Genomic DNA, 27,999 nt, shown 5'->3' on the forward strand with positions numbered 1-27,999 from the left:
TGCATGCTTTGATAGAACCACTAGTTAAAGGGGAACTTGGCAACTATTTCAACTTAATAAATCCGTTTAGAAAATCATTTGGATGGTTAAATAACCTGTTCTGGTGAGAATGATGGGGTCGTAAACTTTCCCTCCGAAAGCTTAAGTTGTCATTGGCTCACTGACCCCTGGGAGGATTGACCATCCACAGAAGTGAAACAGCACCCACACTCTCGTCCTGCCTCTTCTGTGCGTCTTCAGGTTGCTGTTCATGTAGTAAGGACTGGGAACACCCAGTCTGACTGCGAGGTTGTGGCCCAGCTATGTTTTAATCTTCCACTTGGGAGAGAGAACTCTCCCAACAGTAATAGAGTCAAACTAATACCGGAAGTTTATCATCATTTCTTCATTCAATGCGGAATAAATAGATTGCAACTTCAACACCATCAAATCACAGAAACATACAGACTTTCTCCTGGGACTGCATCCGGATGCTCGTTCAACTGCTAAGTATCGTACAATCAACTAACTAAACAGAGGTTTAGTATAAGCGGTAAATCCCTTTAACCAGGTGTTTTAAACTAAGAAACTGATTGTTCTTTCAGATGGTTAAATTACTCTTTTCAATAGCTTCATTAAACGTGTTTGTTTAGATTGGTTATGTGTTCTTGATTTAGTTAAATAAAACATCACTTTAATGATTCGATCACAGCTATATGATAAGAAAGAGTTATTTTTCTGTGGCCACGAAAAAATCCTTTCTGAGAGTTGATAGACGATCAATACTGAGTGTTCGCTGGACAAACTGATTTTCGCTTATGATGTTCACGTGGTTTTTACATTCAAAAACATCATAATTTTTATGGGCGTGCCACATTGAAGACTTGGAAGTAAACACCCACTGCTTTGATTGGATAACAGTTTTGCATATTATAATGAGGTTCGACTCCCCCATCAGATCACGTGGGGAATTGTTTTGAAAACTTCCAATGTGGAAAAAAAGCAACCGGAATGATTCGCCCATACATGTTTGAATAATCAGTAGCTATCAAACGATCTGTAACAATGCAATACTAGCACATATAATTGTTTTTTTTTCAATTCCATAAGTGTGTTGCACCATTCCTGTCGGATCCAATACAGAAGGCACAGCATCGTTTTTTAATCTCATTCTGTCTGCAAATTCTTGTTTACAAAAGAATCCGCTGTAAAATGAAGCGAACAAATGCACAATGTCTTACCCACGTGAGCTGGAACTTCATTCAAAATAAAGTTCAACCACGCATTCCTAAAATTGGAAACCGAAGGAAGCTTATGCAGCGACTGTGTTCTTCCACAACCAGGCACTGCACAATATTTTGTAATCTTCAGAGGCATTTTTATTGCTTGGTAGCTCGATCCAGTTTAGCGCCACGTAGGCCTATGTTATTTACCTATTACATGTCATGCGCGTATCGGTGGCGAGGCTACAGAATTAGGCGTTGGTCTTCTTCTGTTGAGGCGGCGTTTCGCTTCTCACTGATGTCACAGGTAGGCCAATTCGCAGATCCCTCGTTTGATGAGCCAGCTGTCAATAAAAGCTTTTATTTGACTAACAAGGAAGTTTTCAGCTCCGAAACTGGATATTCTTATATTATGATGACCTTTTATATATCAAAAGCTCAAGGAACAGTTGATTTATCTATTCATGACCCCTTTAAATGGTCCAAATATTTATAATTAATTATAACAAGTTATGCCAAAGTAGGCATAAATAATATAGACATGCTAAAAACCTGTTTCAAGGTTGTGTTGTGAATTCCCTGAATTAAGTTAACATAGCATATATCAGCTGAACATCAATTCCATCAAAATGTAATCTTAAGTTTCATTGTGTTCTGCTTCCTTGTGAAAAGGACTCATGCCCTTTTCCCAACATCTTTTGTATGCTTTGACATCTCTGACATTTGTGTTGTCAGACATTTGTGTGTGGCCGGACATGAACATATGTATTATTTTCATAAATAAAGATCTCTGGATTTTGACAGGCTGAACTTTAGGCAACCAAAGGCAGCTGTCCAAAATGAACTCAGTGAATATTTTGCTATATGCTCAGTAGAGCATTTTTATTTTTCACAGCCAAATAAGAGAAACAAATTGTGAAGGCAACCGTTTTGTACACATTTTTAAACATTCAAATATTTGAAGCAAATCATTAGAATTATTTTTTTTTTTTTTACTTCAGATGACATATGAGAAGAAAACCAAAACAATATTTTAGCATTAAATGTGGCAAGCCATATCGAAGCAATTTACAGTAAGAATTGCTCTCTTGTTTTCATGATCCATGTCAAAAGATCCTGATGATCAAAAGTCTGGCTGCAGACCAATCAATCAAATCAAATCAATCAAAATGTATTTATAAAGAACCTTAAAAAACACAGAGAGTACCAAAGTGTTGTACAATTTCAAACAAATTAAATAAAACACAATAAAAAACAAAGAAATAAATAATAAAATAAAACAAGAGAAAGAGATCAAATAATATAAATGCATCTAATCCAAACCAATAGTCCTTACAAAGTAGCAAAGGCCTCATTAAGCAAATACGGGTTTTAAAACATGTTTAAAGAGGTATACGATCTGATAGACATTGGTAAACCATTCCACAACTTTGGGGCAGCAACTGAGAAAGCTCGATCTCCTTTGCCTTTTAAGCGTGACCGAGTAAGTTCAAGGGGCAGCTGGTCTTGGGATCTCAGAGATCTAAGTGAGCAACGAAAGTTTGCTGAATGAAAATGAACTGTATTCAACTTAATAATGCATCAAGATCAAGTTCAGTTTTCCTGCTAGCACTTTCTTTTTGCATATGGTAATGATGGATCTGTGCAGATTTAGTGAGGATTAGAGCTGAAGCAGAACTTAGAAAGTAAAGCTCAGCAGATGCTCACTTACTTAAGTTTTTGTCACTTGAATCTAAATGTAAATATAAAAAAAAGTAGTTTTCATCCTCATAGTAAAAGTAATTACCATTTTACTGTTATATATAAGGAAGGGGCTATGCAATGTAAGAATATGCATGCATTAAACATACATACGCTTGAGTAATTCATCAAAGGATAAAGATTTTAGGGGGGTTTATGTCTGACAAGATATATAGAGCCAATGTAGCACACACTGTCCATTTTCAGACAGTCGCAAATAAATGTTTTAGTATAAACAACCAGGGAAATGAGAAAGAGAAAAGGCATTATCTCCTGTTCCACCCCTTTGCCTGCCCTGACAGGATTACTGACAAGTTCTCATGTGACATGTGAGTATTACATTCAACTCATCATGTGCCTAAAATGTATCTGTTCTCTCTGCCTTGGCACTGGTGCAATTCTAAAAATTCCTAAATGTAATTGGACGTATTTTTAGGAGATACATTAAATAAATGGCACAGATTTAGGCACAAAATAAAATATCACTGAACACACCAGAAAAACACATCAAAATATAGTATGAAATGAGACTGTTCTTTGTTTGCCTGTAATTATGTAATATTTTACAGCAGAACTGACAAGCAAATCCCACAGCATCTTTTAATTCAGTAATCAACACAAGAGGTGCTTTCATTTCGATGGATGTTCCCTTGTAAAATCCTCTTTCCTCAACCATGACAGCAGCTCAACTCCCAGATCAAGCTAAATTACAGGCCTGGATAGAAACAGGTCAATAAGGCTCCAATTATGTTATGTAGGCTTTTATTTGGAGATAGTTAAGTATATGCTAGAAATGTATCTTTTTACCTCACAAATAAATTTATTTTAACTACTTTAACTGAAACATTACATAAAAGATTTTACCTCATTTAAACCCAAAGTTAACAAACCCAAAGTTAAGTAGACAAAAACATTCTTTATTAGAGTTTGTGCCCGATTCAAACTTTAGCACTACATTGGATTTGTTCCTAAAAGCATACAAGCACTCCATTCTTGGTATTGCTGTAGTACATTCTGCATGTACACTACTATTTGGGGTATTTGGGGTTGGTATTTTTAAAAATGTTTTTGAAATAAGTATCTAATGCTCACCAAGGTTGCATTCATTTGATCAAAAATATTAATATTTTTTAAATATTATTGCAATTTAAAATGCATCTTTAAAATGTAATTTATTTCTCTGATTCCATCTTCAGTCTTCAGTGTCACATGATCCTTCAAAAATCATTCTAATATGGTGATTTGCTGTTTAAGAAACATATATTATTAATGCTGAAAACAGTTGTGCTGCTTAATATTTTTGTGGAAACCATGACACATTTAAGACACTTTGATGAATAGAAATAGAAATCTTTTATAACAATGTAAAAGACTTTACTGTCACTTTATCAATTTACATGATAATGGATGTTCTGGAAGTAACATCAGCCACAATTTTTACCATTTCTTTCTTCATTCACTTAATCGCACTGTCATAATCTGAAGTCACATCATTTCATAGTATGTACTGATATGAATGGAAAAACTACTGATAAAGTATTACGTTGAAAAAGTACATTCTGTAGACATGCAAACTTACAGTGTAAAAATAACAATTTGCTGAACATGCCAATATTAATCTGCACAAGGGTCCACTCTTCTTCAGATGAACCACAGCTTCTTAACACAAAGGGCTAGAATGAAATCTTATTGGAAAAAAGGTTGAACTTATTGTACATATTTGTACATTTAAGTTTAAATGCCATAACGATTAGCCAAGTCCAGTTGATTCTCATTTCATTGCATTCTCCCCTCTTTCTCTCTCCTTTCCAATCAATTCCCATATTTACTATCTCTTATCCCTCTCTTGTCTTTTAACTTTGTTAAACTTTGTTCTTAGAATTTGGAAGGGCACTTAGTTATTCAGCACTTTCCTGGAATGTGATGCCAGCACTGCCCGGCACAGCTGTGGTTCTCTAATCCTCACATGCAGTGGTACATGATGAGATAGCCAGCATGGAGGCTTCTCCAACTCATGCATATGACAAAAGTATAGTTTGCAAAGTGTTAGAATCAATCATCAGAGCAAAAAACAAACAAACAAAAACAAAAACAACAACAACAACAACAATATCTTCTGTTGAACACAAAAGAAGATATTTTGAAGAATGTTGGTAATCAGACAGTTGACGGTATAGCCATTGACTTCCATAGTATTTTTTTTCCTGCTATGGAAGTCAACTGTCTGGCTACCAACATTGTACCAACATATCTTCTTTTGTGTTCAACAGAAGAAAGAAACTCATACAGATTTGAATCAACAGTAAGGTGAGTAAATGGTGACAGAATTTTCATTTTCGTGTGAACTATCCCTTTAGCTGAATTCCCACAATTCCTGCATTCCAAACTCACCACTATCTCTTCATCTCTAGTACTTCACTCTCTCTTGCCACTCCTTTTCAAAACCCATGGGACTTGGGAACGTGCCTCTAAGTGTGTTTCCCTCTTTCATGTCATTTCAGTTTGTTCTTATGTGGAAAGAGTTGCACCAGCATTCACACAATCCCACTGAATAGGATAAGTTAACAAGTACTGTCCTCAGAGAGCTTCAGTAAGGTTAGTGATGCTGTTGGATATGATACTACTCATTTTTAAAACAGTATTGTGTAGGGGTACTATAGTACTTCCAGCAGCTCATGGCACTGTCAATGGTAAGAACAAGAAAAAGGTTGTACAAGTTTAAACTACCATGAGGGTTGATGGCAAAATTTTAAAGTGTTTGCAGAAGGTGTGACTCGATTTAACTGAATAATTTTAGATATGTGAATGTGTTTTCTGCGAAATCATTTGCTTTGATTATAATTTTTTTTTTAATCTATATTTTCTGTAAGAAAGTCGTTATAAGTTCCTAACCGTAATTTCAGGAGGAGTGAACCCTTCTAATCTTTCAATTAACTGCCGGAGCATATAAGCAGCCGCTCACCTGGCTCTGGAATCAGCTGTTTTGGCAGCATCCGGACGTTTCTATTACCGAAACATGTCTGACCTCCCGGAACTTCGGCTATTCCTGTCAGATGACGAACTCTCCAGCGTCCCAGAGAAACGCCTGCTTTTCCTCCTCGACCTAGACCAGGTCGTTCCACAATGGATTGTGATCCACCGCCCAAGCACCCAGGACGTCAGCTCCAGCGCTCGTACAAGCTGTGTTCAAGAAGACCACTCTCTCCTCCATCAAAACTGACAGCTTCCTCCATCTCTCCTCAGACTTCATCTCCAGCTACTCTCTCTATATGGCTCTGGCCCGCTCCAGACTCTCATATCGGCCAGCAACAGCAGCCGCTGAGTATAGTTCAGCAGCAGATACCGCTCCAAATAACCCTCATGCTCCCTTTCCAGGCTCGAGATCCTCCAGGCATGAGACAGAAATCCCTTCGCAATCAATTTCTTTTCCTTCTGTTTCTACTTTTCATCTTAATTCCCACAAAGGGGCAGGATCCAGCGTGAGGGTGCCTTCAGTGAATGTTGAAAAATATTTTTTGAGAAGCTGAAATGCATTTTAAAACCACTTTGCTTCTAGATTCTGGATATTATTTCTGATCTCAAAGAATCCTGCGTAAAACAAATGTATGAGTTTCCACAAAAAAAAAAGTATGCAGCATAACTTTTCAACATTGATCATAAGAAATGTTTCTTGAGCACCAAATCAGCATATCAGAATGATTTTCAGAGAATCATGTGACTGAAGACTGGAGTAATGGGTGCTGAAAATTCAGCTTTGCCATTGTTACAGAATACAGACTCGGAAACAGGAAATACAATGACAGGTTTTTTATTTTTGCAGCACAAAGCGTAATGGTTGGAAACAGGTGAGTGAATCGGACAATGAAAAATATCGTTGACTTGAGATGGATGATAATGGGAAGTCTTTTGTCTTGCAGGTGCAGGAAATCGTGGATGGCAGATGCAGAATGGCAGGTGGAAGCACACACCTCGCTGGATGGGATGGTAGGTGAGAACACACACACAAAGGACCAGGAAACACAAAGGGAATGAGATGCTGGAGAGGAATGACGTAGGAGAATAATCGCTGGAGTATAACGTTGGCGATAAATCGCAGTCGGGTAGGTAGTCCAAACAATGTCTATGAATGAGACCGGACCCTGAACTGGTGCAAGGTGTGTGCTTAAGTAGCTGAAATGTAGATGAGGGAGATGCAGTGCAGGTGAGTGACAGGAAGGATTATGGGGAATGTAGTGCAGATATGGTCACTGGTGACAGAGCTGGTGACCGTGACAGCCATCACAGGAATAAATCACATTTTTAAATTATATTACAGTTTTTTTCGATTGCTAAACGACAGTGAGCACAACTGGAGCTACATGTGCAAAACTCTAACTACAGTCTGCACTACCAACAGTCACCTGAGCTCAACAGTTCACATCACCTGCAAAACTCACTCCAAGCAACACAACTCTAAACACACGGCTCAAAACAGGCTCAGTGCAGCCAAACACTAGCACAACCCTCACTGAGATAACACACACTGTCACTCAGAACACACTGAGAGGAAAAACACTCGCATCAAACACCAATACAGAAAATACAAACTTTTCATCTTTACAGTTTGAACAATTTCAGTGACTTCATACAAAGTAATATTTTCTTCAAAGAAAAGAGTGACATTCTTTCACATGATTTATTTAAATTCTTAGAACATAATTCTTTACTGTAAGGTAAATGAAAATTAGCAGTTTGCTTCAATAGTCTGTAGTAATTTACGGAATTACAGTAATGAGAAAAAAAAGGTAGAAACTAAAAGTACATACTGTAATTCGAACAAATAATTGAGGGGCTAATCCTGCCTCTCACTAGCATCAGGCCACAGGTTTTCATCAACATCAGTTCCCATCAAAACCCATCTTCCTTGTTCCATTTCCAAAATTAGTCTTTCTGAGCTCTACCTATATCTATATCTATACCTATATCTATATATGTGTGTGTGTTCACTAACAAGTCTAAAACAAGACACCTGCTTAGCCTTTCAGCTGAAATTGCAGTCAGCAGTGTTTGAAAGGCACAAGGCTGAAATCTATTCTGTTTTGAATGTGTGGTTCACAGTTTTGACAGCAGTGTGTTAGCATTTGAACAAAGTGCTGTAAATCCACAGTGTTGTGCAGGTTGTGGTTAAAGTCATGGGATAAGTGTGTAGAGTTTTGAAAACTGTGTTCAAGCAATGAAAAACGAACTAGAGTTTGGTGCACATGAACTGCTGCTGTGCAGACTGTAGTTAGAGTTTTGCACATGTGACTCCAGTTGTGCCCACTGTCGTTTAGCAATCGAAAAAAAACTGTAAAATAGAAAACAGTTATTTTAAATTGTAATAATATTTCACAATATTGCTGTTTTACTGTATTTTTTACTAAATAAATGCAGCCTTGGTGAACATTACAAACATTACAAAACCCTACCGACTACAAACCTTTTAACTGTATAAAGCATTCCAAACCAAATAATAATAAAAACAAATTCCATTTTCTTATAGAAAAATCAACTTATAGGAAAGTGTATATTGCTTAAGTAACCCTAAGCATGTGTGTTGTACTTGGTGATTCAAGCACAGAGACTAAACCTAAAGTGTCAATAAGAAGTCTAATATGCGCACAAACATAGTCAATACTGTTGCAACAATGCAGTCAGTGTAAAAATACTAAAAATGAACTTGCTGTATTTTTTTCTTAAAATAAGTCAGATTTTATATGCCACCACAAGCTCGCCTTAACATTTATCATATCTGACACAGCAGCAGTGAAAACCAGCATCAGGAGGTCTACAAGCAGTAGGACCCCAAGGGTCTACTCGTGTGTGTGTGTGTGTGTGTGTGTGTGTGTGTGTGTGTGTGTGTGTGTGTGCACTCTTTCCCCCTCCTCTATCAATTTTCCACCATTTTCCTTTTTTCTTTATATAAACTTCCCCAAAGGAGGTAGAAGAGAATCTATTCTCTGGAGATTTCTGAAGTTATGCTTGATTGAAGACATATAAATGACACACACACACACACACACACACACACACACACACACACACACACACACACACACACACACACAGTACACCAAAGGCAATTCCAGATCTCAGCAAGCCCATCAATAAGAAAGGAACTCAACTCTGTCAAGATCCTCCTTGCTTCTCGGGTCTCAGCAAGGGCAATGTATGAGGGGATAAGGTGTCAGTCTGAGAACTAGTTAATGCGGACAGAGGGAAATTAGAGGTGCTGATGCGAGCGAGAAGCGTCTCTGCTCTCCAGGGTCTCCTGCCTGCAGACCAGCAGTCGATTCTGAGCTGCATTTGAAATGCTCTTTTCCAGCGTTTCTTCTGAAACACTTCCAAAGTTAAGGTTCATAATGGCAACACATTTAATTTCAGTCAAGCTCATCCATACAAGAGACAATAGACACACAACACCTTTGTGGTTTTTACGCACAAATAAATTTCAATAAGAGATGATTATGCTCATCTGTAAACAAAAGCTTGAGAGGAAATGCACAGTACAACTGCCGTTCTTCACAAAGACATGCAATCCCTTCTATATAGCGGTACAAATGAGCAGATTACACTAAAAAAATAGTACAGTATATTCTTGGAAAAGACTGCAGGATTTATGCATACAAACCATGTTCAGCTCTGCTTCAGTGCCATTTATCATATGTTAGAAGAGTGTGAGCAATTTATCACATACTGGGCAGTTTGAGTCACATTTACTAAAGGGGCATTCACAAACAGCGTTTTTTAGCGACAAAGCAACCAAATGTCGTTAATATTCAAGCCTATGTTTTGCTTCTTTAATATACTGCAGTGTTCATTTTATATTTATAATTATAAAGCCATAATGCATATTGTTGCTTTGAACTTCTCAACCATTACTTTTTACTGTGGCATTTTTAAGAACTAAATCATCAAACAGCATTTTTATTAGCTTACACTCTATGTAAATAATATCTGACAGCATAAAACAAATCATTGCATCAGGAACACTATATCAAAGAAAATGGGCAGGTGGTTGTTTAGCAAGTTATACAATACTGCAAACAGCATGAATAATTAATGTGTGCACATTTAAAATTATCCATTGTTACCATGAGGCTATTACATTTGATTTCATATAAGGTTTGAACAGATAGTTTAAAAAAGAGGAGTCTTTTTGAGTAGGCTCTGAAGTATGGATTGTTTTGTATGCAAGTCACAAAGGATTCTAGATGCTAGATCTTTTTTTTTATATACTGTAGATCAGGGCTATAACTCTAGGCCTGAAGGGCAACTGTCTGGCAGAGTTTAGCACCAACTCTTGTCAAACACACCTGAACAAGCTAAACAAGCTAAACAGGATAACTTTTTTCATTGAGAGAGATATTGTACAATCAGACACAAAACGATCATATCAAGTAAATCCAGAAAAAGTGGAGCAAAATATATTTGACCACAGAATGTCATGGTTGATCAATCATAATAAAAAAAGTAATAATGAATATGAAGAATTTTTGGTAATGCTCCTCAATCTACAGCTGAATTGAGAGAAGAGGCTTGAAGAGGACTGGGACCATATAGAGAAAAGAGCATTTAGGTTTATCTTGGCTGATTCAGCCTATTAATGAAATGAAGAGCTTGTTCCTTTTCAATATTTCATCTCAGACTGCTGGAATTAGGTGAAGTTAAGTTTAAAAAGTCTGTTCATATTGGGGAAATATACATTTAAGATACCAGACAGGTATTTTACTAAATTCTAGTTTTCTTATCTGAGGTTGCAGGTGTTTTAATAGGATGTATAACAATAAATAAAACTGGAATAAGTTTGTATAATTGGAAAGATTTACATGTAGGTTTCTTATGTAAAATATAAACACTTTAACTTAAAGGTGTAATTTCTGTACCACATGTATTGCAAAAATACTGTTTTTGTTTTTAACTGTTCAATAAGAAAAGTCCATTAAAAGAAGGATCAATGTACTGCATTAAATGAATCAATATTAAGTTAATATTGATTCAATATTAATCAATATCAATTATAAAATAATTTTCGTATTGATTTTTCACAGGTGTTTTACATATTTTGAATTACACATTGCATTACATTGTGTTTTAGGGTTAAAAGAAATAAATCCATAAACTTAACGGACAATGTCCTGGCAGAAAATTACCAGTATGTCAGTTTTTCTGCAGACTTTTTTCTTATGGTATAAAAAACTGTATTTATTTTGTTGTTTAACGATGCTAAGAATTCTACAAATCTCTCATAACAGCTATATTATGAATATTAATATCATAATTTTCACTCTGTAAATCCCTAGATGTATGAATTAGCATTTAATTAAAACATTGGTTCATTACATAAACAAATAGTGCATTAGGTAATCACATTAGATTGCATTAATCTAATGCGCTTCTCACCAGATGACTGGATAACGGTAGGGGATGTCACACCTATAGCGATTGTTGTTTTGGAAATCTCACCCTCCTCTGTTGGTCTGTCACATTAACGGATTAAAAATGGAAGTGGGGTAACAGATTGAACAACTGCCTCTCAAAATTTCTTTCTGATTTCCCTTTTTGGTAGCAAATCAATGTGAAGCCAAAATAATAGGCTAACAGAAACCTGTAAACAATGTGAAAGTAAACTTTCATGTGTAGTAACAAAGTCTGTGGAAAAAACATCTTAAAATCTCCACATTTGCCAACGTTCCCATTAAGTTATGAAAAAGTAATTTCAGTTTGGGGGGGGGGGGGGGGGGGGTTATATGATTTTTTCATTTGATCATTTTGCAAACATTACGCGGATGTCACTTTTGAATGTTCTCTGATCATTCTGAAACAAGTAGCAATATTTAAAAAAACATTAAACGAACGTCCAACAAAAACATTTCAGGAAAAAATTTCCATTAAAAATGTATAAATAACATTTTTGTGCTAATATTTTGAAAACTTAATTAAAGGCCTGGTAACTTTAAATAAACATTCTATTACTGTTACCGGAAAAATGTTTGCTCGAGACTTCGAGAGAACCTTTCCAGAACGTTTTTGAGAAGGTTTTCTGTTGTTACTGCTGTGTCAGGAATATTACAGGTGAGGAAAGCCCACAGAATCACGTTTTAATAGCAATTCATGCTTCCCTGTGAGAGCTGATGTTGGCAAATTTGTGGTGGTTCAATAGATAAAGATCAGACTGTCTTCATGCAGCACCAAGAGATGTTCATTCAATTCCACATGCAGAGCTGTGCTTTTACACTAATTATCTTCCTTATTTGCTCACTGTGCGATCAATTGGTGAAAAGATTTTTCAGTGGGACTTTTTTAGACGTATTAGGGGGGAGTGATGTCACTTTTTACTGAAGTTGTCCGCTATTGGAGAATTTTTCCTATATTTACTATAATTTATTATAATATATTTTCTATAATAAACTAATATTCAGTTTATTCTGGTTCTCGACTCTTATATATGATCTCATAGAATAATTCAACAGGGACCTTTCACTCAGACTTTCAGTCTGTGTATTTGTGCTTAGGATTTTTTCAGTATCTGTAGATTACAACATTACACCAGCAAAGGGTAATTAGTGACTGTATAAGTGAGTTAGCAAATCGCTCATTAAACCAATTTGTTTAAAACACTGATTCATACAGGATTGCATCAAGTGAATCACTGGATCTGAATATGCCTACTTCCATATAGTAAGCAAAAACAGTACACCAAAAGACTATAATGTTCGAATTCATATATTCTAAGAACAGTATAGGGGAAAAGTACCCGGATGACCTACTACTTCCATCGAGATTCTGGAGTGTGTATTTTTGGACACTTTACTATCGCATGAAGCCACAGGAGAGCTGTTGTGAATGGCAATAAAGTGTCGCAAATGACACTTGTTGGTCACGTGACTGACAACATAGGGGATGTAGTATGTCCGAATTGCATTCATACTACCCATATTCTGACTATATAGAACATAATTTTTAAAAGTCGTTGCAAACCAAATGTAGAACCTACTGGACAGTGTGCGATTTTGAATACAGCTAATGTCTTTTTGAGTGTGTCATTAAATTATTCACTGAAACAATTCAATCAACAATTGAGATTCAGTCAGATTCAACAATTGTGTGTTGCTTAGAATTGCACAATGGTTCTGCTGTGGAACTACACTGGTGGAACAAAAACAGACAAAGTAACTAGCACTGTTGTGTCTAAAATCTAAGTTACTCAATATTTTTATCTTGTTTGTTGAACTGTTGTACAAAAGCAAGCAACTGTTTTTTTTTCTGAAAATCACAGTCTACATTATGAAAAACTGTGCCACGGGTAAAGTTAATTATCAGAGAATATGAGAATGATTTACATTAATTTAAATAAAAACGTGAACAAATGAATTGTTTTAACCCAGTGGTTCCCAAACCTGTCCTGGAGTACCCCCAACACTGCACGTTTTCTTTGTCTCCCTAATCAAACACACCTGATTCAACTCATCAGCTAACACAGTCTCACCCCAAAACGTCACATACTGACGGGTCTTGACCATACGGCAACATACGACGAAAAGGGTACCCCTAAAACGTCCATATGTGACGATTCGGGTTATGGGTAGGTTTAGGTATGCGTTAGGGTACCGCTAGGAGGCGCTGCTGGTGCGCTTATGTCTTCGTCTCATATGGACGTTTTAGGGGTACCCTTTTCGTCGTATGTTGCCGTATGGTCAAGACCCGTCAGTACATGACGTTTTGGGGTGAGACCGGGCTGCATCAGCTCATTATCACATGGGTTAATGAGCTGATGACTTGAATCAGGTGTGTTTGATTAGGGAGACAATGAAAACTCGCAGTGTTGGGGGGAGTCTCTCGTGCCATACAGACCTGTGATTTCCTCATCTTAATGTACAGAAGTTCAAAACCCAACAGAAAATACATGCTTCTTAAATCTCTCGCTTTTCCTTGTGCCAAAGATCAAACGAAAACCCCACACTAATTTTTGCCCTTGGACATGACCCTTTACACTTTTGCAATTCATAAGCTGCATTAACACACAAGACACTTAACCCCCTGACACGAATGAGTTACGCTGCTATCCAACTCCGCATGTCTGAGTCTGCAACATTTCTCACCCAAAGACTTGAAGCCTCTCATCCAGGTCTTAGCAACTTGGTCTGGCTTTTTCATTTGGAAGCCTGACTAGAATAATAACGTTTTTAAAACCTCTGCATGTGCTCTGCAAGTTAACAAGCTGATGAATTTTCATGAGCTCATCCTGCTGTCTGTTTGTGGAGCTCACGGTGAATAAAACAACACCTCTGTAATGAAAAGATAATTATAGCCCACAAAGCTATTGAGTTTTCCAATAATCAGTTTATGCTGGGCTGCGTGTGAGGTGAAACGGGGGAAATGGAAGAGAAGTATAGGGAAAGGGGAACAGGGAAGTGAAGGAGAGGAGCTTGCCATTGCAAGATTTTAATTTCACACCTCACTTTACATAATTTAGACTAAAACAGTCCCCAATGATACAGTACCAGTGACCTGGGGCATCTGATACAAGCATCCTAGTGTTAATTACTCTTTACAACAAGTGCAAAGTGCATTTCTATTGATCTTTGTGAACACGTTTTCTTTGCAAAAACATTTGTGAGCCATCACTCTTTGAATGGTGCACTTTTGTAGTAACATAATTCCGCATTGGTTGACTAATAGTTCTTTATTCTTAAAAATAGATTTTTACCCTATTAGAATATTTTCTGGCTTACCCCCCTGCAGTGCATCAAAAGAGTCATGATCAATGAAACATGCCTTTCACGTAGACTTTGGCTTTTGAGCTTGGCTGCTACATCGATTAAGTAAATAATAGTGGAGTCTGATTTTTTGTTAACAAAAAAACCTCTAATGGACCATTTCAATGACTCTGCAACTCGAAACATTTGCACCTGCTGTTTCTTTATGGAAAACAATCACTGGATTTATACAAATAATAATAATAAATTAAAGCTGCAAGCAGCATATCGGGGTTCAAGCGGTTTAAGGCTTTTAAGCACATGCTTAAAAGTATGTAAACGCTTAGAAAACTTAGGAAACCAAAAGTAATTTATAAAAGATCATATAAGAGATTCAGTCAAGAATCAATTTTTACAGACGTAAATAATGTATGTTGGATTGATGTTTATAAGGAAGTTCATCATGATAATGCATGGTCAGCATTTGAAAGATTATTGTACCCTTAGGTGGACAAACATGCACCTATGAAGAAATGTACAGTGAAGAATGTTAGGGCACCATGGATTGTTAATGAGTTGAAAAACATTATGTTTGAGAGAGATGTGGCAAAGGGACAATGTGGCAAACAGAACAGATGTGGCAAACAGAACTGGGAACAAGAAGGATTGGGACGTCTATTGCAAATTAAGAAATCAAGTAACTAAAATTAATAGGAAAAAGAGTACACTCAATCATTGAGTACACTCAATGAAATAATAGACAGGAAATCAAGTCAAATTCCTTCTTTTATTGATACAGGTGAATCATTTTGAACTATTTTTAAACCATATGAAATTGGAAATTATTTTAATGATTTTTTCATAAAAAAGTTGATAAATTAAGAGAAGAAATGTTGTTTGGTAGAACCAGTTTGCCACATCTTTAATATCAGTATTGAAAAAAGGATTTTTCCTTTAGCTTGGAAAGATGCAAAGGTTCCCTTTCAGTCGAGAACGTCGGACATAGTCGACGTTGAATGAATGGGATCACGCTAGGGAGCCTGTCTTCTTCGAGTACTATTGAACGAGCCAATGCAAATTGGCGTGCGTGATTCGCATCACACACTCCGCCCCCGGTGGTGGTGCTCTCCCAGTGCTGGTGATTTCTACAGTGCAATGCAGCGGTGGTCGCGAGCTTTTGAGCTCTCAGCTGCTGTTTTAACAGCATCAAATTTCTGTGTTTGTTGACGGCTGGTTAGAGGGCGGAAAAATGAGTGCTTCACTGTCTCAGTTCACTGTTCAGTGTTGCCGTGGTTATTCCCCTGTGTGCTCCGGCACTGGTGATGGGTCTCATTTCCTGAAAGAGGAACATGGGTGCGTTTGCGTCTTTTTCAAGATGTTATTCCACCCGTGCGTTTCTGGATGCGATCGTTCCCTGACTCTGCACACTATCTTCTCCCCTACAGGTCTCATTCAGTCATGCAAAACACACAAACCTACTGTCTCCAGCTGTTTTATGTTGATAACCATCTTTCCGTCTTTATCCCCCAAACTCAGGCGTGACCACTTGGGGCACAAGAAAGGGTCCACCGAAAGCTGAATAAATATTTGGGTGCTCGATGTTTATTGTTCTTTTGTTCCACTTGGGTATTTAAAGGGAATTGGCAAACCACTCAAGGAAGCATCTGCAAACAGAACTTCCCACACTGTCTCTATTGCCAGGTATGCTGACTCTTTTAAACTATTTTTGATATTGTATTTTGAATTATGTTTGTATTTTATGCTGATCAGTTATGTATTGTGTATTCTGTTTAATCCTTTTAATTGATGCTTAACCCTGCCTGGCAAAATAAATGTTACATCTTGATTTATTCTGAATTATTCTGAAATCATTATTTTAGTAAATTAAGGAGGCTGATGCTACCGCAAATCTTAGTTAAGGTAGGTCAAACTAAAGGCGCATGTATGAACGGAGCAGTAGGCACGTCATCTGAAGACCTTTTGATTTCTGTCTATCACTGATTTAGCAAGTTGTATGGAAATGGCTAAAATAAACTACACTTTTTTGTTCGAGTGAGCAGTAGGCAAACCGACTTTAGAGGTATTAGCAAACCTTACATCCTCTGACTAAAATCAGAATTAGCAAGTTTGTGTCCGTGAGAAACACGATCCGGCCGACGTGATCTCTATGCGGCATTGGGTCCATAATGAATTAATAACTGAAAGTATGGAATGTCAAGAATAATAAAAGATCTAAATTACATCACAATTCATCTTTTGATCAGCTGTTAAGAGAGAAAATCTGTAAAAAAACAAAGAGTCACTTAAATTTGGAGTCAGATCAAATTATTCATGGCGTCAGAATTAAAATTAGAGATCAATTGTTTAATAAATTAAAGTGATTTTTCCAGAAGCGCCCGAAAAGACTTACATGCTGAATTCCCTTCGACCACGACACTGGACACCGTCTTTGGGCCAGTGGGTGGAGTTTACAGCGGTGAGCTCCTCCTAAGCGAGGGTATTGCTCCCTCCTAGGCGTTGACACAGAGTGTCTGGCTGAACAGATGTTAAATAGAGTTAGGGGCTGGGCGACACCTATACACGTTCACTAGAGAACTAGCCTATGTGTCGAACCGTTGCTTCCCGTTGGCTCCCTTCACATGAAGCCAGTTTCACTGTAAGCACGGTTCGAAGTGTCAGCTTGCTGCACCATTCCCCTCCTATGGACTGGATACGTGCACAATTCTTGCTCCAGTTGAGTTCCCTCTTAAACCGAACCCTGTTGAGTTCCTCCATACCCTTCGGCAACGGACGTGGCGGAACGTCCGAAGCCAGGCCTATCACTCGTATGCACTGGTGGAGCCTGTGTTAGGCTGGGTCCATATGTTGTGATCCCTACGGCGATCCCATATGTGTATTCTTCCACGGTACGGCTCCCTGCATCGAGCCTGTGTCTTTCCTCGGCAGAGTCCCCTCTGCCGTCACTGTCGGTTGATCCTCCCCCCTGTTATAGGCTGGAGTCATCCCAGTGACATTCCATATGTTGTACTGCCCGGTTTTCCGCCCAGTCCATATGTGTATTCTCCACATTACCTCCCTTTGGGCAGGATGTGGTTTCCGCAGCGTCCCTTCCTTCCTTGACAGGGTACGCTTTCCCAGTTGTCCTGTGGAACAGCAGTTGACTTTCCTGGCCTAAGCCTTGCCCTTCTCCGCCTCAGAGTTGCGGGGGGTCAGGAGCCTTTCGTCCAGGCACTGGAAGGTGGCAGCTCTAGTGGCGACTACGTCTGACGTTCTCGACTGAAAGGGAACGTTGAGTGAGTGAGTGAGTGAGTGAGTGATGCGAATCACGCACGCCAATTTGGATTGGCTCTTTCAATAGTACTCGAAGAAAACAAGCTCCCTAGCGTGATCCCATTCAGTCAACGTCAACTACGTCCTCCGTGGGTTGCATACGCAACCAGGACGTTATTCATCTACAGAAAAATGCAGCACTGGGTTTTAATGGTCATTATAGTTGACCAATAAGTTTGCTACCAGTTCTTGGCAAAGTATTGAAAATGATAGTTTGTGAGCAAATTCAATTATTCTTTAAGGAGAATAATTTGCTCTCTAATTTTCAGCATGCATATTGAGAGAGCACAGATTGATGACAATAACTTAGTAGGAGCAGTATTGTTAGATTTAAGCTCAGCTTTTGATGTGGATCATAAATTATTGCTGGATAAACTGAAATGATACAAATTTCTTCTCATACTGTACATTGGTTAAAAGTTAACTGTCTAATGGGACAATGTGTATTTTATAATGGTATAATAACAAAGTTATTCAGATGAGAAAGAGTTGCAATGTGGTGTGCCTCAAGGAAGTTGTTTAAGACCAATGATCTTCCTCTTGTTTTAAAGTGTGCATGGACAGTCATGTATGCAGATGATAAAACATTATATTTACCTGCAACATCAATTAAGCAGTGAGAAAATACAATTGGTCATAAAGTAGGTACGGAACAGTAAGTTGGTTCTAAACTTGATAAAAACCAAAAGCATTGTGTTCGCATCAAATTGCATCAAAAGTTAAATTTGTCTGTAAAGAGTGTGCCTATTGAACAGGTAGAGGAAATAAGACTTCTTGGAGTCATATTAGACAGTAGGCTGAAGTGGTCAAAACAGATAGAAAATATGGTAACAGGTATGGGAAGAGGTTTGTCAGTTATTAAGAGATGTGTAAACTTTTTACCACAACACTGTATTTCTAAAATTGTGCAAACAATGGTCCTTGCTTAGATTATTGCCCAGTGGTGTGGTCGAGTGCATCAAGTAAAGACATAACATTTAACTAATTGAAAAATTACAATTAGTCCAGAACAGAGCGACACGACTCACTTTAAACTGTAATATAAGGACTAATATAATAAAAATGCACTTATATTTTAAACAGTGCACAGTTTTAAAAAAATATTTAAAGGAACATTTAATGGCACAATATATAGTAAATTCTTTATTTTGATATTTGGAATGAATGTTGGGTTAGAATGTTTCATTGACTTGACTTTTTATTGTTGTTGATTAAATGTAGTTTTGTATTTTTTACTTGTTGGGACCCCAGGAAGAGTAGTGAACAAATAAACTTAGATCATAGATGGAAAAGACCATTTGCAGCCAATACAGGCAATTTACTAAGGAAAAATATGTTTTTTAAAGCTTTTTTTTGACAGTTATAGCACCATGTCTTGCTTGACCTCCACCACTTTTATTAGGTGTCCTCAAAGTGTGCCCCGACATATGTGTGTCAAATTTGTTAAGTTAAGACACATATTTATGAAAGTATAAAAATTATCCATGGGAGACATTGATTGGATTTTTTTGTCAGTTCCTATCATAATTTTGACATTTGGCCATTATTGTTTAGCTATTGACCTATGTTTTCAAATTTCCTGTGGTGGTTTTGTCTCGATCGGACTAACGGTTTCGAAGATAATTGCAAGTTTTTTAAGCGCTAAATGACACTTTTACACAAACCATAAGGCGAAACCTGGCATGTTTGGTATCGTTGGACTCGGCAAGGATTCAGGAGTCTAAGGAGGTCACTCCCGTGAAAAACGCTGGCTTAAAACATCTCAGGCTCCTTCAGGGAATTGTGCTGATGACGCATACTGAGTTTTTTGAGATACGCCAATGTTCTCATAGACTATCATGGCACCCTGGACAAAGACACTGCATGCCAATTTTTATCAGACTAACGGTTGGGTGCGGTTATAGCCATTTTCATGATTTCTTTCCCTGTTATAGCGCCACCAAGTGGCTAATCGTCGCCATTTTTCATGTGACCTCAGATTGAGCTCATAAACATGTGTCCCGAGTTTAGCGAAAATATCTCTTTCCGTTCACAAGTTATAGCCGTTTTAGCAAAAGTAGGTTTTTGGAAAAAAATACCCGAAAATTTTCCCAGGGTGACAAGCAAATCCTAGGCATGTATTTTATCCGCCTTGAGCCAGGGATTCCAATGATATAAGACACGTGAGGCTATGCCTAATGGTTTAGGAGTAATGAGCCATCGGGCCATTCGGGGCGCGCCTTTGGTAACGTTGTGGGCGGTGTGAGTACTACCAGCCCTCAAAGTTTCAAGTCTAAATTACTAACCCCTAATTTCCACCAACTGCAAATCCGGACCTGGTGGGTATTGAAGGACGGCGGAGCACGGAGCCGACACGCAGCGGAGCCGACCCGCAGCCGTTCCGCATTTGGTTGAAATCCGGGGTTACGGTTCAGTCTGCCTGATCAGTTTTAGATGGAGAATGCTAGATCATGGGAAAATTAACAATAACAATAGGGTTTCAGCGCTACGCACTTGAACCCCTAAAAAAGCAATGTTGTTCACCGTTGTTGACATCTTATGCTGTATGAATAGTGAATAGACTGGCAAGTGCTGACAAACTGCGTGTGATAAATGAAACACATTAACACTGATGTTTCTTATATAAATGTTGAATAATGCATTCCGGAAAATGAGTCAATTATAGTATAGCTACTTAGTTAAATGACTAATAGTATGCATATAATATGCAAACTAAAGCCAGGAGCTACACATTTTTTTGTATTATTGTTGAGCTATGTTTGAAGGTGAAAGTTTGAAAATAGTTTTATGTAGCTTTAAAGGGTTAGTTCACCCAAAAATGAAAATTCTGTCAGTAATTACTCACCTTCATGTTGTTCCAACCCCATAAGACTTTCGTTTATCTTCGAAACACAAATTAAGATATTTTTGATTAAATCTGAGAGCTGGATCACTCCTCCATAGGCTTCTAAGGCATTATAACTTGCTGGCCCAGAAAATGTATTAAAGACATCGTTAATATAGTCCAAGTGACTACGGTGGCTCAATCTTAAGTTTATAAAGCGACGAGAATACTTTTTGTGCGCAAAAACAAAACAAAAATAACGACTTTATTCCACTATTCATTTCCTTCTCTCTGGGCCTCGAGTCTTTTCACGTAGTATAACTGTGCAGCGCATCTGTGTTGTACGTCACACGTAGGCTCACTATTGGCCGACGCTGGTCATGTGTGTGATGCGTGTGACGTACAACACAGAAGCGCTGCGCAGTTATACAACGTGAAAAAACTCGAGGCTACTATGTTACTAAAATAAATACTATAGTAACAGTTGCTTGTTTATAGGTAAATGCCATGCGCCTTTGACTCTAGAAAAAGCGTAAAACATCAAATTTAACTGAATTTATAAAATAACTAAAATAAAAAAAACATTCATTAATAAATAAATAAATTAATTAATTAATAAACTGAATTAAATCAACTGAATTTATATTAGATTAAAATAATTGAATCAATGAAGGAACGAACACTAGTTATTTCAGAAGTTCTCCACATGCCACTGTGCTCTTACTATTCAATCTTGCACTGATCAGGTTTCAAGAGTAAGTACTATTACTCATTCATGTCGTCTTGCTCTACTCGACCGCTGATAAGAGCTGATGGCTAAAGAAAAGCAGATGCATCTTTTAACCTGCATGCAGTGGCTTATGATTTGTAAGAAAAACTGCAACTGAAGAGACTTTCAGGGTTGCGTTCAGCATGAGAGCTGCTCAAAAAAGAGAGAGAAAAAGAGAACTAAAGAGATAAAGAGCAAAAAATATGCTTGGAGACATGAAGAACGAGAAAATCAAATTTTCATCATCTTATTTAGTTAGTTCTCTCTCTCTTGTTCCTGTGTTGACTAATTTTCAGGCCAAGCGGAACATGAGGGAGTTTTGATCAATGAGCACACTGGCCTTCCTCCATCAATCAAAGGAGGATTATGCTGTGTGTGAGAGCCTCCTAAAGACATTATTATCGAAGTCCCAGCTCCTATTATTAGGGTGTCAGCTCTCTTCATACCAGTGACATCACATCCTCTTGGCTCTTCTTCATATGAACATTCTGGTATTGAAGTTTCAAATATCTTTAATCCTAGCTGCTGCCATTTAAACTCCCATCATGATGCAGCGTACAAGTCGATATGAATTAGGAGCAGTCAAAAGGTCAGGTCAGGTATCATTTTATAACCTGCTGTGGCATGACTCAATATAAAATGCACAGTTTGTTGAAGCTTAACAGTATCAAATTACTTTACAAGTGCAAATTGATTAAAAAGATGGATCAGCAGTAGGCCTAAGCACCGATAGAGGTGGAGATCAAATTGATTAAGAGAGTAGAACAGCGTACAGTATTGCGCGTTTTTTAAAAACTTTAATGAAAGAACGTGTGTAAATAATTCCACTATAAATGTCAGTAAATTGTGTTTTAAGACAAGGCTATTCCTGTACCCTCAACATTGTTTTAAAATGTCTAATAATGCCATGTTGCAGGGGAAATTTAAGCCAATTCTGGCTTTTCTTAGTGGAAAAAATATTTTCCTGTACAAGCTGCTTTTGTCTAGGGAGAGCATTGGTCATCATTCACTTTCACTGCATGGAAAAAGAAGCTTGGACATTCTGCTCAATATCTCCTTTTGTGTTGCATGGAAGGAAGAAAGGCATATAGGTTTGTAATGACATGAAGGTGAGTCAAAGGTAACAGACTGTTATTGTTTTTGTTAAACTGTCCCTTTAATGGGAAGCATTTGCTCCTTTATTGTTGTTGTCCAACTGTAATACTTCCTGCTAAGACTGCAAGAAAACAACTTGGTTCTCCTGGGAGAGAACACACATTACAAATCAACAATCTTTTATTTTTACTTGTTTTGCTCTCTTGCTTCTCACTGGTCAAACCTCAGAGCACCAGATCGAACAGAATGAAGACTTGACTACATGCGAAGTTGAAAGCTCGAAGTGGAAATAATGTTATTGAAAAAAACAATTAGCCTATAATTTATTTTAATTTAATTTAATGTGTTTAATTTAAATTATTTTAATGCAAAAAATAAAAAACATTAAAATATGCCCTATATCCTAGATCATGCATATGTGTGCTGTCAGGTTTATGTTCTGTTTTGGTTTAGTTTTTGTGTTCCCAGTTCCTGTGTTTATTTCCTGTCTTCCTTAGTTGGCCTAGGCTGTGTTCGAAGCCCCCTATACACTTAAATGGGGCACTATTTAAGGGGAAAGCCATTTGTAGTGGTGTCCGAAACCATATTGCATGTTATTGAGTGCACTCATTCAATCCCACAATATTTTTTTTTTTTTGTAAATGTTTAAGAGATGGTGTTTTGCCTACTCCCTGCCAATATGCTTTTTTATCATTATTGCCAATGGTTGATCTACCTTTTTAACCCTTAAATGCATGAATGTTTCACCAATTGCCAATTCTGATGCATTTCTTACAACTGAATACAAAATATTCTCAAAATGTTTGTCAAATTGATTAAAAAATGATTTTGAATTGATTGTACACAGCTGGGATCAATCATGTCGTGTTCCCAAGAGGTCTATTATGGACAATTTATATTTAGGGTGCTTTCACACCTGAGGGTTTGTTTCGGAACCTGGAGGCATATATGAACACGGCAATCGCACTCGAATCCACACCAAAACAATCGACACCGCCTGAATGAGGTGGTCTCGGCCCGATTGCAAATTAACTCTGGGGCGGTTCGCTTGAGGTGTGAACGCAATCCGACCCAGTGGACCAACAAACCAAATGGTATTATAATTCATAATGGGAAATGTACTAAATAAATAGCAGTAGTGTCTGATTCTGTGAGTGAGCATAGGATATGGATATGTGCAAAGTTTTTAATTTGAATGTTGGTTTGGTCTCTTTGGATCAAGAGAAAGCTTTTGACTGTGTTGACCATAATTATATTTTCAAATGTGTTAAAGGTCTTTGGTTTTGTAGACAGTTTCTTAAACTTGAGAGATTTAAGAGGTATTAGACCAGGTTGTCCACTGTCTGTTCAATTGTACAGTTTAACAGACCACTGCTTTTAAAATTGAGAAATTTCGCTCACTGCTCTAGACTGAATAACTTTTGCAGTTTTAATAAGGATTAATCTACTATATTCAATTTATAATTTATGCAGTGAAAACTGTACAGTGTAGCCTATTAATAGCACAGATACAGAACTTATTCAATTTCTATATATTTACCTGTTAGACCTACATGAAAATGTGAAATTAGGAAACACACATTCTGTCAGGATTGATAATTCTAACTGTTTTGTAAGCAGCCAGTGATGTGAAAGAAGAAGATGCTCTGTCTCATTGTATTTACCTCAAGCTTGATGCAATTTCAGCTTCTGTTCTTCTACCCTTCACTATAAACTCCAGCACTGAAGGACAGAGTGAACCAAGACCAAAAGACAGAATGCAAAAAGAATGACAGAGAGAGAAGAAGAAGAAGAAGAAGAAGAAGAAGAAGAAGAAGAAGAGAGAAGCAAAATTGTTTCTACCAAGTTGATTGTGAGGCAAGCTGTAACTTGACTGCAGTCCTTAGCCTGAGTTGAGAATAAGGTTTCCAGAAGCTTTATGAGGTGTTCTCAATGAACTAGCCAGAGGAATAAAAAACTGAATGGGAATGTGTTGGCTAGGTTTTATTGGACTTATTTGTTTTATAGGACTAAAACATTCAGTGTTTGTGCTGAAAGAGTATGGAAGTAAAATAATGTCAAATGTTTTTGAAATAAAAAAGCCTGTTGAATTGCACTACTTGAAAAAAATAGGCATGCTTGCATTTTAATGCATTGTATTTTTAGGGCTTGCATTTTTATGGGCTGAAATTCAACATGGTTGAATATTTAAGCTGTGAATATTTCAATTAAAGTCCACATGAAATCGAAATTGACCATATTTACTTTGTTTGCCTAAATTGATCGTTTTGTGGTGAACAATTCATCCATGCAAGTCAATCCACACAAAAAATTTTTTTGGCTTCGTAATCTTTAAAGGGTTAGTTCGCCCATTTAAGACATGAAGTTGTATGCAATCCTTACCAGCACTATAGTGCATACACACTGACCCACTCTGTGGTCACCTCCCTGGTCAGAGTTCTGGCCGCTTGAAGTTTTTCAAGAAAGTATTCCCGGTTAGTTTCCGGGGCCTCAAAACTGTGCGTTTTTACGTGAAAAAATTATATGCATTTCAAAGCTTGATTAATTTACATCACAAAAAACACTCCGGGCAAAATTCATACCTCAGTTTTAATCGGCACTATTTTCTTTCCATTTCTATCAATCCGCGCTGCTGTCAACGTCAACAGTGCACACGTTCCGATGTGCCGGGATCACCGTTCAGATTCCATCGTTATATCCCTATATACTGTTTTAATATTAGACCTCTTTTCACGTGGTTTCCACTGGAGTCTAAACATCAGATTGTTTACCGTACAGTTTACATGGGATCATAAAGTTAGTAAATAGAGCTTACCCGCAAAATTGTACCTATATCCCTATAAACTGTTTTTATATTAGACCTCTTTTCACGTGATTTCCACTGGAGTCTAAACATCAGCTTGTTTACCGTACAGTTTAGACATGGGATTATAAAGTTAGTAAATAGAGCTTACCTGTGATACTGGTACAGCAAAACTCTTTAAAATCTGTTTTTTTCTTTTTCCTCCTTGGTTGGGGATGTAATCGTCTTCGCTGAAGTGAGCACTGCACACACGAAAATCCTTTATTCTGGATATTTTAGCTCCCGCAGAGTAGCCGATGGCAACCAGCCAAAGCTGTCTCATAGCTATATCCGAAACAGGAAAACGATGGAATCTGAACGGTGATCCCGGCACTTTCTTGTGGTCACAACCTGGGAATTTACAAGTTCGCACCATTGTTAATTTTGTACTTTTTAAGTCGTTGTCATTCGATTGTGTAAACACTATGGAACAGCTGATCGGAACGTGCACACTGTTGACGTTGACAGCAGCGCGGATTGATAGAAATGGAAAGAAAATAGTGCCGATTAAAACTGAGGTATGAATTTTGCCCGGAGTGTTTTTTGTGATGTAAATTAATCAAGCTTTGAAACGCATATAATTTTTTCACGTAAAAACGCACAGTTTTGAGGCCCCGGAAACTAACCGGGAATACTTTCTTGAAAAACTTTGAGCGGCCAGAACTCTGACCAGGGAGGTGACCACAGAGTGGGTCAGTGTGTATGCACTATAGTGCTGGTAAGGATTGCATACAACTTCATGTCTTAAATGGGCGAACTAACCCTTTAATCAAAATCTGAAAATGCCCCTCCCCTCTGCATTGGAGGACCTTCTCTGATGACGTAGGTTTGAGGAATTGGTTTGGGCAACGCTTAACCACTCCCCTCAAACCGTTAGTCTGTTATGAGCAGAGATGGAGAGGAGGAGCGCTAGAGTAAAACCCTTCCCTCTATATTCCGTTTCACTGGGAAATACGTCACAACACTGGAGAAAAGTCGTTTGCAACTTCCGGTTCACGCGGACTTTAAAAACATTTCAAACACATTTTCATTATTAAAAATTCAATAATCCATATTCACCTTTCATATTTCACTTCCAAAATATTCAAACTGTTTAAAAATACAACCTATAATATTCAACAGGCAATTTTCGGTCCATTTTATTTCGCTTTGCAAATTCGCTTCCACAAATTCAGTGGTTCAAATTCGACAGTAAATTCAACATTGACATCCAGGAACTGCAGGAAAAGCAGTAGATTGCCGAGCATACTCTCCATCTGCTGTTAGTCAACCTCACCAGCAGGTGGTGCAAAAGCGTGTGTTGTTGACGAAGACCAGCAACAGTTAGAACAAGTTTCAAATCATTTGGTGAATTTAAACATCGCATGAAAGTGTTGGAAATAGATGCCATAAATTGTTGTCACTGTTTTTAAAATACCTAAATCGTTTTACACCTATGGTAGGTAAAATTGTATTTTTAAGTAGTCTGATGTTGATGTGGTTTGTTTATCTTGAGGATCTTGTTTAAATGTTTCTTGTTGTTGTACGTATGCTTGGTGATCATATTTGTAACTATGCGTTGTTAGTATGCTGCCATTTTGGCCAGGTCTCTCTTGCAAAAGAGGTTTTAAATCTCAATGAGATCATCTGGTTAAATAAAGGTTAAATAAAAAATAAAAAAATAAAATTAAAATGATTATCTGTGTCAGTATATATGCGAAAAAGATGATAAACACACAAAAGCTGTGTTTATGTTTCATTCAATAACTTCATTGTTTCCCTGTGTAGCCTACATGTTATAAGCTTTCTCTATGAACGGGATTATCGGTTTCCCTCAATACCTCATACTCAAGGATTCCCCTTCCGTCGGGACAAAACGCTTAATGGACTACTAGCTACGTTCACACTGCAGGCTGAAACGACCCAATTCCGTTTTTTTTGCCCCTATGCGACCTGTATCTGATCTTTTCATGACAGTCTGAACGACACAGATCCGATCTTTTCAAATGCGACCCAGGCCACTTGGGTATGTGGTCCCAAATCCGATACATATCCGATCTTTTGAAATGCGACTTCAGTCTGAACGGCCAGGTCGCATGTATCCGACCCGCACGTCATTGATACGCGAGAAATGTCATAATTCTGCATTGAAGTAGTCGTCGGTTTGAAAACGGACTGCATATTCGTCGAGCTGAGGTAAATCTGCCGAACGGGTCGACCTCGACGAGCCCGTTAATTAAAAAAAAAAAAAAAAGCCCACGGCCATTATATATACGTTATGTTAACTTATTTGTGCTGAATCTGATATTAGATAGGTCAGCGGCTGCTGTCTGGCTCTTGTGTAACGGTCGCTGCGTGCGCTCGTGTGTGTGTGAGTGAGAGAATCACAGTTAGTTAAAGCAGAGACGGGCTCTGGTTAAAGTTTAGCTACTTCCGCAAACAACAAGTGACGTCGTTGACCGTTGAGTACTCTTCTGCGCATGCGGGTCACTTCTGGGTCA

This window comes from Squalius cephalus (genome assembly GCF_949319135.1).
Source record: "Squalius cephalus genome assembly, chromosome: 20".
Classification (NCBI taxonomy): domain Eukaryota; kingdom Metazoa; phylum Chordata; class Actinopteri; order Cypriniformes; family Leuciscidae; genus Squalius; species Squalius cephalus.